Source organism: Leptodactylus fuscus, chromosome 2 (genome assembly GCF_031893055.1).
Source record: "Leptodactylus fuscus isolate aLepFus1 chromosome 2, aLepFus1.hap2, whole genome shotgun sequence".
In the NCBI taxonomy this organism is placed as follows: domain Eukaryota; kingdom Metazoa; phylum Chordata; class Amphibia; order Anura; family Leptodactylidae; genus Leptodactylus; species Leptodactylus fuscus.
Genome location: NC_134266.1, coordinates 191324467 through 191339438, shown reverse-complemented (window position 1 = coordinate 191339438; position 14972 = coordinate 191324467). Strand labels below are relative to the sequence as shown.

The following is a 14972-nucleotide window of genomic DNA, read 5'->3' as shown; positions in this document are numbered from 1 at the left end:
CAGTCGCGGCAGGCGCATTTTAATCCTATTCTGACACGGCTTCTTGAGTCAAAATCAGGACCAAAATACGCCATCTCATGCCCCATGTAAACTAGCCCTAAAGCAACTTACTTCAACAGGAAAATCAACAGTAAAATAAAATGTTCTTAGTTCTCAGGCACAAAACAAACAATTTAAAGTTCAGCGCTTCTCACCTGACGATGGCGTTCAGTCTAAGTTTGTCATCCTCTTGGCTCTGTGGTACTTTAAGTCCAGGCTTGGTCCCTTGATGTGGTGTTTCTCCAGCGCACACACACACTTGTGCAGCTTTTAGGCTAAGGCCCCACATAGCATTTAGCATTTTCTGCTTCCATTATACCTATAGGTAAATCACTGGTATTTCTGTGGATATAATTGATGGCAGAAAATTGTAAACAGAGTAGAGATAAGGACATTTATTATATGTCCTTATCTCTACTCTGTTTACCATTTTCTACTTTTAATCCCCCTATCTGTCCTCTAGGGGACGGTCAGCGTTTGCTATCAGCATAAAAAGGTGTCAGTATACAATCAGTATGTGCATCAGTCCGTTTTAAAGTCTCAAACTGAATTCAAATGGATGGATGGCATACTGATGTGTGAACCAAGCATAAGACGATATGTGAAATCCCAATCTGCTTTCCGGTTGGCTATATATAACTGGCCTCAACAATTGTTGTAATAGTGTTGAGAGTTCCCAATACATGTTTAACAGTCACTTAATGAAGTATTAATCTTTATCTATACCTCCATCAATTCCCAGTTTGGTTTCACCAAAGCTAAGCTCTCCAGGACAGACCCAGGCACTTCCATTCACTCCCAGGATCCACCCTGAAATGCAGGCTCTTCAGTTTTTTATGGGTCAGTAACGAGCCCAGGACCTACACCTGGGGCTGAGGCCTACTCAAGACCCACCCTGGACCACACATAGGTCAGGAATCTAGGAGATATATATCATGACTCCAGCACTCTGCCTGTCAATTTGTCAACCCTGGTGACCAAAATAACAATAGGGTGAAAAAAGAGAATCCAGTTATCAAGTCTATGCTTAACTCTATTAATCATGTCATCTAAACAGTAGGGATCTGATATTTTTACATCCTGGCATTGAGCAGAGAAAGGGTGTCTGCTATCAATCACAGCCATCTATCCACTGATCTCACAAGCATTCCAGCTGTGGTTGGCAGAATTGTGCTGTGTGCCATATTTTGTATATCTACAGGGGGAGGCAGGATAGGGTTAAACATTGTATAAAAATAATTTTCTTAATAATATACTAGGAACTCAGAATTTACAACTACTATCCTTCTATACATTTCACATGTCTAGTTCACGGATGAGTCTACTGAGATACACAGTCACGTATATTATTTGATGCAGTGATACATACTGTACATACTCATACACAGTAATACATACCGTTGTATCCGCACGTTCATTTATACATAGACAGGCACAGAGGTGTTAGCATGTTCATCCCCAGATATGCAGAAACATACAGTTAGGGCCAGAAATATTTGGACAGTGACACAATTTTTGCGAGTTGGGCTCTGCATGCCACCACATTGGTTTTGAAATGAAACCTCTACAACAGAATTCAAGTGCAGATTGTAACGTTTAATTTGAAGGGTTGAACAAAAATATCTGATAGAAAATGTAGGAATTGTACACATTTCTTTACAAACACTCCACATTTTAGGAGCTCAAAAGTAATTGGACAAATAAACATAACCCAAACAAAATATTTTTTTTTTTCAATATTTTGTTGTGAATCCTTTGGAGGCAATCACTGCCTTAAGTCTGGAACCCATGGACATCACCAAACACTGGGTTTCATCCTTCTTAATGCTTTGCCAGGCCTTTACAGCCGCAGCCTTCAGGTCTTGCTTGTTTGTGGGTCTTTCCGCCTTAAGTCTGGATTTGAGCAAGTGAAATGCATGCTCAATTGGGTTAAGATCTGGTGATTGACTTGGCCATTGCAGAATGTTCCACTTTTTTGCACTCATGAACTCCTGGGTAGCTTTGGCTGTATGCTTGGGGTCATTGTCCATCTGTACTATGAAGCGCCGTCCGATCAACTTGGTAGCATTTGGCTGAATCTGGGCTGAAAGTATATCCCGGTACACTTCAGAATTCATCCGGCTACTCTTGTCTGCTGTTATGTCATCAATAAACACAAGTGACCCAGTGCCATTGAAAGCCATGCATGCCCATGCCATCACGTTGCCTCCAACATGTTTTACAGAGGATGTGGTGTGCCTTGGATCATGTGCCGTTCCCTTTCTTCTCCAAACTTTTTTCTTCCCATCATTCTGGTACAGGTTGATCTTTGTCTCATCTGTCCATAGAATACTTTTCCAGAACTGAGCTGGCTTCTTGAGGTGTTTTTCAGCAAATTTAACTCTGGCCTGTCTATTTTTGGAATTGATGAATGGTTTGCATCTAGATGTGAACCCTTTGTATTTACTTTCATGGAGTCTTCTCTTTACTGTTGACTTAGAGACAGATACACCTACTTCACTGAGAGTGTTCTGGACTTCAGTTGATGCTGTGAACGGGTTCTTCTTGAGCAAAGAAAGTATGCGGCGATCATCCACCACTGTTGTCATCCGTGGACGCTCAGGCCTTTTTGAGTTCCCAAGCTCACCAGTCAATTCCTTTTTTCTTAGAATGTACCCGACTGTTGATTTTGCTACTCCAAGCATGTCTGCTATCTCTCTGATGGATTTTTCTTTTTTTTCAGCCTCAGGATGTTCTGCTTCACCTCAATTGAGAGTTCCTTTGACTGCATATTGTCTGGTCACAGCAACAGCTTCCAAATGCAAAACCACACACCTGGAATCAACCCCAGACCTTTTAACTACTTCATTGATTACAGGTTTACGAGGGAGACGCCTACAGAGTTAATTGCAGCCCTTAGAGTCCATTGTCCAATTACTTTTGGTCCCTTGAAAAAGAGGAGGCTATGCATTACAGAGTTATGATTCCTAAACCCTTTCTCCGATTTGGATGTGGAAACTCTCATATTGCAGCTGGGAGTGTGCACTTTCAGCCCATATTATATATATAATTGTATTTCTGAACATGTTTTAGTAAACAGCTAAAATAACAAAACTTGTGTCACTGTCCAAATATTTCTGGCCCTAACTGTATACCCGGATATGCAGATGGTACTATTTTTCAGGTGGTTAAGCCACTAAAGAACCTTAGACTAATTCTGAGAAGTTCCTGAACCTCACATGTAATTCAACTTTATTATATTGCTGCACATAGAGGTTTTCCTGCAAAAACAATATCTGCAGGGAAAGTATTCTGATATTTTCCTTTTTTCATCATTTCAAATCTCATACATATAAGAGGCCACATCTGCCTTTTTGCTATATATGTAGCGCTTTTAATATATTATATTCATGTGTCATAAAACAGAACAAAAATAAAACTCCATGAAAAATTGTGTAGTCACATATTCTCACTCTTGCTATTAGAATAAGCCATTGTTAGCTCCCAGCGTCTGAAATGATAAATGAATTGTCAGTTACGTAAAGTTAAGCATGAAAACAACAAAGTCACAGTGAAGGAGAAAACAGCGAAATACAATGCTTAAAATGAATCAACATAAAGAATGCAAAATCCTTGCCAGCGACTGGAAGCAGAACTGGGATATAGGCTGTGATGTGGATCAGCTTGCTATATGGTTACTTATATAACAAATGTTCTTAAATATGATAAGATTACAGGGTCATGTGGGGTATAAAATCTACCTGCGGTGTATTCACTGCATCATATAAGCAAACTTTTGTATGATACATCTAGTCCCCAGTCTTTTCACAGCGCTTTGAGGAATCGTAAGTCTTGTTTTTCTGTCTCCTCTGCCTCACTTGGCTTTGCAGCTTCCTGCAGCATTGCACAAATCTGAACTTTTGGTGCAAAGCGGGACCAAGATGTTTATTCTTATATGCTCATATAATCCCTTAAATAAGTTTTGTTCTGACCTGCTATGTATGTCTTAGCAATGAACTATTTTAATTGTTGTAAAAGAATATGTTAATATCTGTTCAAATGTATGCAAAAAGTTTGGCCAATTATTATTACTTCTCACAAGGTCCATCATGACACACAAGTCTGCTATATACAGCAATTTCTCATCTAGTGTGAAAACATATATATATATATATATATATATATATATATATATATATATATATATAGTCATACTGAAAATCAAACACAAGTTTCATGTTTTTTTTGCTGCCCATTTTATTTCTAGAAAAACTCCACTTCTTGGCAACTTTTGAGAAATTTCAAGTGGAAGCCATCAGAAAGACCTTAAAGTGAGCCTGTCAGGGTCACCTGCCTTATGAATATGTGACTGTGGTCAAGATATTTACGTTTTTGTCAATATGTTAATGAGTTGTTTGGAGAAATGAGGACATTACAGCAATGGTAATACCCTTGTTATAGAGAGTTAATTTGCATATTAATAGAAAAAATTCTCAGCAACAGAGATTTGCAAGGGGAAAAGTTTGATTTAGGTGAGCCTAACCTATCTATTTTCTTGGCCAACCCAGGTTGTAATGCTGGATTCTGATAACAAACTCCCTTTAAGGCTAAGGCCCCATGTGACATCCCACAGAAAAAAAACGGTGCAGGAAAAATTGCATTGGTAACACATTGTGGTTTTTCATGCAGCACTTTTCACAGAAAGTTCATAGAGATTTCCTATAGGGAAATGTTTCCATAGGTATATTTGACCTGCTGCTATGGTTTGTGCAATGCTGCAGGAAATCACAGCATGTCCGCTGCACATATTTTCCCACAAAATCGATAGAATCCCATGCACTTTTCTGTGACTTTAAAATGCCGCATTTTTTTCATGGCATTTCCACCGTAGGCAAGCTGTGGTGCCTATGCCACGTGGGGCCCTGGCCTAAATATTTATGGTCTCCCAACTTATAGTGTTACGGTCTCCCAGCCAGTAGAAAATGATGAATTCTAACTTAGCCAGATTTTTTGTTGTACATTTGCCCAATGTTTTCTATTGTGTACCTTTTTTTTTAGATGTTTGTTGCTACCAATTTCTAAATCAATCCTTTTTTACGCAGTTTTACTTTCACCTTCTGATATGTTTTCTATGTTCTTTTGTGAATGAAATATGGTTATATGTAATATCCAAATCATTGCATTGTTTTTTTTCTTTACATTTTACTTAGCGTCCTAACATTTTTGGAACTTATAAATGGCAGAAATTCATTATTTGCACATATATACAGTGTATACAGTATTTGTGGGTCTGTAACAAGTCATTTTGACATGAAAGCCTTATCCAAAAATGTTAAGTTGTATTTTCCAGATAAAATAGCAATGAGAAAACAATTGCTGGATATTTTGTAAGTGCTGCTTGCTAACGTTAAAATGAAAACCTTGATTCCCTAGTAAATACTGATATAGTTATACCGTACCTCCAAGTCCAGACTTCTCACTTTATCTTGCACTTTAAATATTGATGGTCGCATTTAGCTCTGGCCACTAACAATACAGTACAAATAAATAAAATAAAAAGAGAACTTTCCCAGTTACCAAATCATGTAGTGGAATGAATGATTAAATATGTAAAGCTCTAGAGGTGCTAGTACTCAAAGACATGTAAAAGCAGGACAAGGGACATGGTGTGGACGTGACAAAGCTCTAATATGTCATATTTATTCAATCTTACTAAAGCCGGAGATAATATTCATACTTCCAGAATACTGGTAGTACTGAACATTATGTGTCTTTAGAAAGTAAGTAAATCTGCAGTAAGATTTTATTATATATAATGTTTTCTCTAGTGTAGAATCCCAAGTATAACTCAGATTAGAAGGGACTGAGAAACATGTTGTGCTGGTATCCAGCAATTCGGTGTCTTACAAAGAAGTCTGTACTGTTTGCTATTATTTTTCTATATTTTGTAACCAGTGTGCATTGTGGTCTTGTTTATCAGTGATATTATACTAGTGCTATTTAGTTTTATGTAAGTTTTAGATAGTACTATCACCTATAGGACAATGTAATTACAATTGGCAATACAGAAAGAAACACTATCATAACAAGAAAGTCCGGTCCATTCAAGTTTACAGCTGCTAGACACAGCAAGGAAGTAAGGGTTCGTTCACATCTGTGTTTGGATTCCGCCTGGGGGAGTCCACACGGGGCGCCCCTGAATGGAATACCAAACGCAAGTGCAAACGCTGGTGCAGTAAAAGTACACAAACCCCATAGATTATAAAGGGGTCTGTGTGCTTACCGCCAGATCTCTGCAGGCATTGTGTGGACAGGAGAATAGTTCACCATCTACTTTCCTGTCTGCATGATTCGTGCAGGCAGTGCGCGGCAAGCACATGGACCCCATTATAGTCTATGGGGTCTGTGTGATTTTACAGCACAGCACTTGCAATTGAGTTTTTAGTCCGGTTGGGGGGGGGGTCTCCGTGTGGACTCTCCCTGGGAGAGTCCCCCATACCAACGCAGATTTGACCGAGGGCTTATAGTCCATCGGTTAATATAACCCACCTTTAAAGAGACTGTACCATGCAGTTAATAGGTTATAATTGGGCAACTAGGCATACTGTATGGGCATATAAAGTATGTAAAGATATATAAAAAGTACTTACCTGAGCTGCTAAATGCATTTAAACATAAACTTTAAACATCTCTCAGTATACAACATTTTTCATTATGTGCCACTCTACTTATTACTGTACGGTTAGGATTTTTTCTCTAGCCCCCAGAGTTCCTGTGTGATTGGTGCTGTTAGTTTCAGCACCTAATATACTAATTCAGCTCTATACTATTAGGTGGGTGGTCCAAAGTTATCTGCTCCAGACCAGGACCACCCACCTGACAATAAAGTGGCTCATTGCCATATTGGGTGATATAACTAACAGCACCAATTACTTAGTAATGATGGCGGCTAAAGAAGAAATTGCAGCTGTGCTGGAATCGGTGAAGGGGCACCTATTTAAGATGGTGAATAAAGTGAAAGGTAGTTATTGCAGCTACATGAATCATAGGCAGAAATCGTCTAGAGATTACTTTTTTGGCTACTTCAGAAACGGAACAGAAACAATATGCTGTGTTTTACAATACCAGCCAAGTGAATGAGATTCTAGCTATTCCCATCCACAAATTGCAGGAAAAAAAAAGTTTCATTTTTCCTATAGATTTAGTAAAGTAAGTAACAAAAATTCAATGAAAAATGCTGAAGAAAAAAATGTGATGCAGTTCTGCTACGATTTTAGCTACATTCCAAAATGTGGCGCCTTAGACTGTCTAATCTAACGTTACACCACTTATTAATTGAATTAGTTTCCAACAGTGACTGAAATTTCCAACAGTGACTAAAATTGTTTTATAACTTCCGATATTATGGCAAAATGTTTGGCTCAGTGTTTCGCATATTAAATCATATCCCCTTTTTCAACAATTCATGACAACACATCTTGTACGAGATACACAAAACTGTCTAAAATACATAGAAAATTAGGTGTAAAGCATAAACATCAGATTTTTTGGTGCAAATTACATGAGAATTCTTTGGAAGCATATGCAAATCTGTCTCCCATGATGTTAATATAGGGAGACAGTGCCTCAGTCACGCAGTGCACTAGGGGGAGCCCCCTTTAACATCATGCTGCAATGATGTGGGATTTTACCAAGTCAGTCTCTTAACCACGGACAGCTGTTTCGATCTGTTTGGATCTCTTCAGCCTGGCACAGAGAAGACTGACTTGGCAAAGGTGAGAGGCTTCTAGACCAGGTTAAGGGGATATTGTCACTCCTTAGGGAGAGACCACCATATAGGTGTGTGGAGTCTTATTATGGCGTTTGCGCTCTACTGTGAGGGATCATGGGAAGAATATGCAAATCTGTCTCCCATGATGTTAATATAAGGAGACAGTGCCTCAGTCATGCAGCCCACTAGGGGGAGCTTCCTTTAAAATCATGGGAAGAATATGCAAATGAGAATTCTTGTGCATATTTATTAGTTTATCTGCCCCATTGCCTTTAGAAGACAGCATGTAAACTGTTTATGAAACTGGTGGGTTCGGTACCTCAAACAAGGTTAAGAACCACTGGGTTAGGGTAATCTGTGTGTCTCCTTGGCTTATGGACCAGATGGAAGCTGCAATCTCAATACTGATGCCAGTGCTTATGGATCCCCTAAGACTCCTGGGCCCTGGTGCTACTGTGCCCTCTTCACCCCCTCAAGTTACGCCCCTGTATACCACTGTATACATACAGAGAACATATGTAATTCATAGCTTTCAATGTTAAAAAAAGAAACCTTTTACATACAGCAACTATTGGTTGTATTGGTATAGAATACAACAGTAGACTATGCTATTTTATACAGCTAAAAAAGGTTTACCAATATATACCTGCCCAACAGAGCCCACAAGGGCACCCTTGTGGGTGATTGTGGGTCTATGATTATGTTTGCTGGACACCCCGAATACTACTTTTTTTCATGATGTGAAATACAGACTGGTCTTGTGCCTACTAATGATTCTGGTCTCGTTGCCATATTCTTACAGTGGTACAATATAGATAAGCGTATTTGTTAGCACCTTTGATATAGTGATTACACGTCAGCTGTATATAGAGCAGTACATTAATCTCCATTGCTTGAAGTTTTAGAAACATTACAGAAAAGCTATAAAACTAGTATAGAAATCTTAATGAGTTTGCAAATCAAATCTTTATCACACATAGTAAAGTGAAGACTGAAAAATAAAGAAAGTTGTAGGGATGGCTTACTAGTTATCTTACAAGTGAAAGAGAGGGATATAATTGCTAGCAAAAGCAATTTACTTGGAATGATTACAGGAATGCTTTAATTTACTGCTTCAAATCTACAGTAATTGTTTTATTGAAAGTGGATCTCTAAAGATAGTGGAGACATTCACGCCATTGTATACAAATTAAGACAGATGATACACATCTATTTTATATTGATATTTCTTCTTTTCTAGATAAAATGATCAATGTGGCAAGAGTTTCATAAAAGAATGATTAAAAAAAAAGTTTCCACCACCAGAGTTTTGTGCAGTTGTTACATTCTTCAGACTTGTGATATAATTTGTACTAGCCATCAAATAAAACACTGTAAAATATTAATATAAAATATAAAACACACAGCATGGGTATATTGTAAAATTGGATTAGAATACACTTTGATGGATCCGTTTTAATGCTACATCACACAACAAAACATAATGCAACTCTATCTATAAATTATTTTGTTCTGTCCTAGTTCAACAATTTTTTTGGTTCTATATATTTAGTGAAAAAAGAGCGATAGTCAAAACCTGAGTTAGAGCTACTAAATAGTATTAATCTACTACTGATCTGTAATAATAAATGTGTATTAAAAAGACTTAAACGGCATTGTTCCTAATTAGATGTCCTTAGGGCTTATAGACTTTATACACGAGGTTCCCGGCATGAGAGTCCTCTAGAGTGCCAACTCATTATAATAATGTATTGCGTGGACCCCTGCTTGTTTCAATATGCGCCATTTTATCTTTAGTGGGCGTTTCAGCTGACAGAGCTATAGGAAACAGCTGATTGTTAGTGGGTCCTCAATTAGAAAAGGAGATGTTTGGAATTATTCAGGCATGATGTCCAGAGCTTGCTAAGGGAAGACATACATCTCCCCCATCCTTGGGTTCCTTCCCAGGATCAGTTCTCTTGGCCCCACAAGAAATATATTTGTGCTAGATATGCGGGAGCCATCATGTCTTCTTATTCAGATTCTAATGCCTGAGGAAGGGCTCTTGCAGCCTGAAATGTTGTTCTCGGCTCTTTGCTCTTACAATATCAACACCCTGTATATGATATATTGGTCTAACATGGAATAAAATAAATCTAACAAGAAAGCTCAATTACCTGGATTGCTGTCCATCCTTTAAAACAAGCTTCTATTTAAATTAGTGGGTTCCGGTCAGCCATCGGTGGGATAAGTGCACCCATCTGCAAGCTAAGGAGAGTGATGCTCACATGAATATTAAAAAATAATAATAACAATAATAATAATAATAATAATAATAATAATAATAATAATAATATATTTTTAATATTATTTTTTTATTATAATTTGGACCATATCACTTGTACAATTCACACTCAATTCAGAAGTGTTATTCTTAAGTGACTTCCTAAACAGCCTTAAGGCTAAGGCCCCACCTAGCGAAATGAAATATGATATAATGAAATAAAACGTGCTGCCGGAAAAACCACAGCAGAAATGCATCACTTTTTTTCTGCAGTATTTTTCATTGCGTCTTAGTTGAGTTTTTCTCTGCAGATTTTCTTACCTTATTAAACCTATAGGCAAAACTCCAGCATTCCACTGGTATAATTGACATGTTGCGATTTTCAAAAATGTGGGCGTTTTTGAAAACGCAGCTTTTGTGCATTGAATTTTTTTCTGAAATGTGTTGATGAGATTAGCCAGAATCACATTCACTTTACAGCTACTGTAAACACACCGTTTTTTTTTTTTTTTTTTTCGAAATTTGAGGTTTTAGCCTTACATTCCTGGTTTTACTTCCTGATCGAATATTTTTTCATATAGACATGAATATTTTTATAGTTGTACTGCACAATTTTTTTTATATAAAAGTTTTAGAGATATTCCATCAAATGACTCTATCTTTTTGTTACCCTAGTGTGAAGTTCCACTGTGGACAGATGGAATATATTTGATTTTGCTTCATAGTGTTTCTTGGCATTTGATGTACAGTATGCACAGAACCGGCCTGTGTGCAGAAGCTAAGCACTATGTAACTTTTAGGTGACAGCTAAATGCTCTGGTCCACAGCTATAAAACATTTTTGGGAAAATATTACAAATGTGTTCTTTTCCACTGCAAAATCTCAACAGAATTACTTCCAGGGCGATATACATTAACTTTGCCATGGCCTATGCAAAATAGCCTTTAGGTGAATATTTCAATATGTGTCATACAGTAAATTGTTGTATATATATATATATATATATATATATATATATATATGTATATATACTAGCTGGTACCCGCGACTTCGTCTGCGGTGATTGTAGAAGTGGGTATATACAGGCGTGGGTAGAGTTTTCGTAGTGTGTATAAGGTATGGGATATGAAATGTAAGTTTGTAGTGTTGTGAGAAACTTTACATAGTGACTTTGGGACAGAGGTATTTGAAGTTAACCCTTTCCCGCGATGGCATTTTTTGATTTTCGTTTTTGACTCCCCTCCTTCTAAACCCCATAACTTTTTTATTTCTCCGCTCCCAGAGCCATATGAGGTCTTAATTTTTGCGGGACAAATTTTTCTTCATGATGCCACCATTAATTATTCTATATAATGTACTGGGAAGCAGGGAAAAAATTCAAACTGGCGTGGATTTCAAGAAAAAATGCAGTTCTGTGACTTTCTTACGGGCTTTGGTTTTACGGCGTTCACTGTGCAACCAAAATGACATGTCCCCTGTATTCTGTGTTTCGTTACGATTCCGGGGATACCAAATTTATATGGTTTTAGTTACATTTTGACCCCTTAAAAACAATTCCAAAACTGTTAAAAAATTTTTTTTGGAAAAGTCGCCATATTCCGACAGCCGTAACTTTTTTATACGTGCATGTACGGGGATGTATATGGCATCTTTTTTTGCGGGGTTGGGTGTACTTTTTAGTTCTACCATTTTCGGGAAATGTTATTGCTTTGATCACTTTTTATTCAAATTTTTATCAGAATCAAAACAGTGAAAAAACGGCGGTTTGGCACTTTTGACCATTTTTCCCGCTACGGCGTTTACCGAACTGGAAAAATATTTGTATAGCTTTGTAGAGCGGGCGATTTCGGACGCGGGGATACCTAACATGTATGTGTTTCACAGTTTTTAACTACTTTTATATGTGTTCTAGGGAAAGGGGGGGTGATTTGAATTTTTAATCCTTTTTTTTTTGTTTTTAATATTTTTTTTACTTTTTTAAACTTTTTTTTTTTTGCATTTATTAGACCGCCTAGGGGTATTGACATGGGTGGGCGGTGTCACGGATTGTCAGTGCGGTGGGGGTTGGCAAACATGGCTGCTCCGGAGCGTTAAAGAGAGCCTCCTGGAGTATTGTTAAGGTGAGGGACAAAGTGGTAAAGTATATGTACAGTGCCTACAAGTAGTATTCAACCCCCTGCAGATTTAGTAGGTTTGATAAGATGCAAATAAGTTAGAGCCTTCAAACTTCAAACAAGAGCAGGATTTATTACCAGATGCATAAATCTTACAAACCAAAAAGTTATGTTGCTCAGTTAAATTTTAAGAAATTTTAAACATAAAAGTGTGGGTCAATTATTATTCAACCCCTAGGTTTAATATTTTGTGGAATAACCCTTGTTTGCAATTACAGCTAATAATCGTCTTTTATAAGACCTGATCAGGCCGGCACAGGTCTCTGGAGTTATCTTGGCCCACTCCTCCATGCAGATCTTCTCTAAGTTATCTAGGTTCTTTGGGTTTCTCATGTGGACTTTAATCTTGAGCTCCTTCCACAAGTTTTCAATTGGGTTAAGGTCAGGAGACTGACTAGGCCACTGCAACACCTTGATTTTTTCCCTCTTGAACCAGGCCTTGGTTTTCTTGGCTGTGTGCTTTGGGTCGTTGTCTTGTTGGAAGATGAAATGACGACCCATCTTAAGATCCTTGATGGAGGAGCGGAGGTTCTTGGCCAAAATCTCCAGGTAGGCCGTGCTATCCATCTTCTCATGGATGCGGACCAGATGGCCAGGCCCCTTGGCTGAGAAGCAGCCCCACAGCATGATGCTGCCACCACCATGCTTGACTGTAGGGATGGTATTCTTGGGGTCGTATGCAGTGCCATCCAGTCTCCAAACGTCACGTGTGTGGTTGGCACCAAAGATCTCGATCTTGGTCTCATCAGACCAGAGAACCTTGAACCAGTCTGTCTCAGAGTCCTCCAAGTGATCATGAGCAAACTGTAGACGAGCCTTGACATGACGCTTTGAAAGTAAAGGTACCTTACGGGCTCGTCTGGAACGGAGACCATTGCGGTGGAGTATGTTACTTATGGTATTGACTGAAACCAATGTCCCCACTGCCATGAGATCTTCCCGGAGCTCCTTCCTTGTTGTCCTTGGGTTAGCCTTGACTCTTCGGACAAGCCTGGCCTCGGCACGGGAGGAAACTTTCAAAGGCTGTCCAGGCCGTGGAAGGCTAACAGTAGTTCCATAAGCCTTCCACTTCCGGATGATGCTCCCAACAGTGGAGACAGGTAGGCCCAACTCCTTGGAAAGGGTTTTGTACCCCTTGCCAGCCTTGTGACCATCCACGATCTTGTCTCTGATGGCCTTGGAATGCTCCTTTGTCTTTCCCATGTTGACCATGTATGAGTGCTGTTCACAAGTTTGGGGAGGGTCTTAAATAGTCAGAAAAGGCTGGAAAAAGAGATACTTAATCCAAACATGTGAAGATCATTGTTCTTTGTGCCTGAACTACTTCTTAATACTTTAGGGGAACCAAACAGAATTCTGGTGGTTTGAGGGGTTGAATAATAAATGACCCTCTGAATAAACTTTTCACAATTTTTTTTTAAAAATAAACAAATAAATAACATTCTTTTTTGCTGCAGTGCATTTCACACTTCCAGGCTGATCTACAGTCCAAATGTCACAATGCCAAGTTAATTCTGAATGTGTAAACCTGCTAAATCTCCAGGGGGTTGAATACTACTTGTAAGCACTGTATATGAGATTGTGTGGGGTTAGGGGCGAGGCTGCAGAGGGCAATATGAATTTTGTGGCTTGCTATGGTCCAAAGTGTGTGAGATTGCAGAGATGGTGATGTGAGTTTGGGGTTTGTGGGGGTCCTGGGAAAAACGTATGTGCGCTATTGTGACGAAAAGTAGCCTATTGCGCAATGGGGTGTATTAACTATGTTTGTGGAAAATTTCAGCCAAATCGGTCGAGCGGGTTTTGCGTGATTGACTAACAAACATCCGAACACACAAACCCACAAACATCCAAACTCACAAACTTTCACATTTATAATATTAATAGGATATATATATATATATATATATATATATATATATATATATATATATTTTTTATTTTTATTTATTTTTTTTTACCTTGCACAGTTTATAATTTATAACACCAATTTTAAAGCTGTTCATTCACATTGGACTTTAGATTGTCATCGCTTAACTAAAAGAAACTGTGGATGATGTCAGGGTCTGGGGTTGCTAGGTGGGGTGGAATAGACACACAAGTCCAGTTTCTTTAGTCCAAAACAAAGGTAGAGTTTATTTTCACTCAAAAAGGTAGTGCAGCAACAAAAGGAAACAATACAAAAATAAATCCCTGCCCGGCTAGGCTCTAACTAAACATAGAATAGGTTACCTCACCTAGAGTAACAGGAATCCAAAAGCCAGTAGAATCACTCCGGACACAGCTCCAAAAATATGACCTCTCTGTTGGCTCTCCAGCCAAGGTCTGCCAAAGTGTTGCTGCTGGAGCTGACTTCTTAAGCCTCCTTGATGAGGAGACTCTCTGCAGCTGCCAAACATCCCCAAAGTGTGGACTGGAGGGGGATAGAATGACAGGTCCCACTACCAATCCTACCTGTCCAACCCAGTACTGAGTATTTACCAAAATGCTCAGCAGACAAAAGTTGTCTGCTGAGAACAAACATTCCTGGGGTTTTCTCATCTCACCCACCTGAGTAGTCTGGGTGAGATGTACACCCCCTCCATTACCTGATCAGCCATCAGCTTACACTGATTGTTCATACAGCCAAACACATGACCCACCATGAATCATCCAACTAGTATTTGACTACTCAAAACACTTAAAAAGCTAAGAGATGAAAGTTGTTCAATGCTAATGAAGTGCTGAAAATGGTAATGACGGACACTTT

At 38.6% G+C, this 14972-nt stretch overlaps 1 protein-coding gene across 1 annotated transcript in view; it reads left to right on the top strand.

Annotated features, from left to right (window-relative positions):
• The window catches only part of HS6ST3 (heparan sulfate 6-O-sulfotransferase 3), a 522789-nt gene that overhangs the window by 199922 nt on the left and 307895 nt on the right, over positions 1-14972 (top strand). The window lies entirely within an intron of this gene.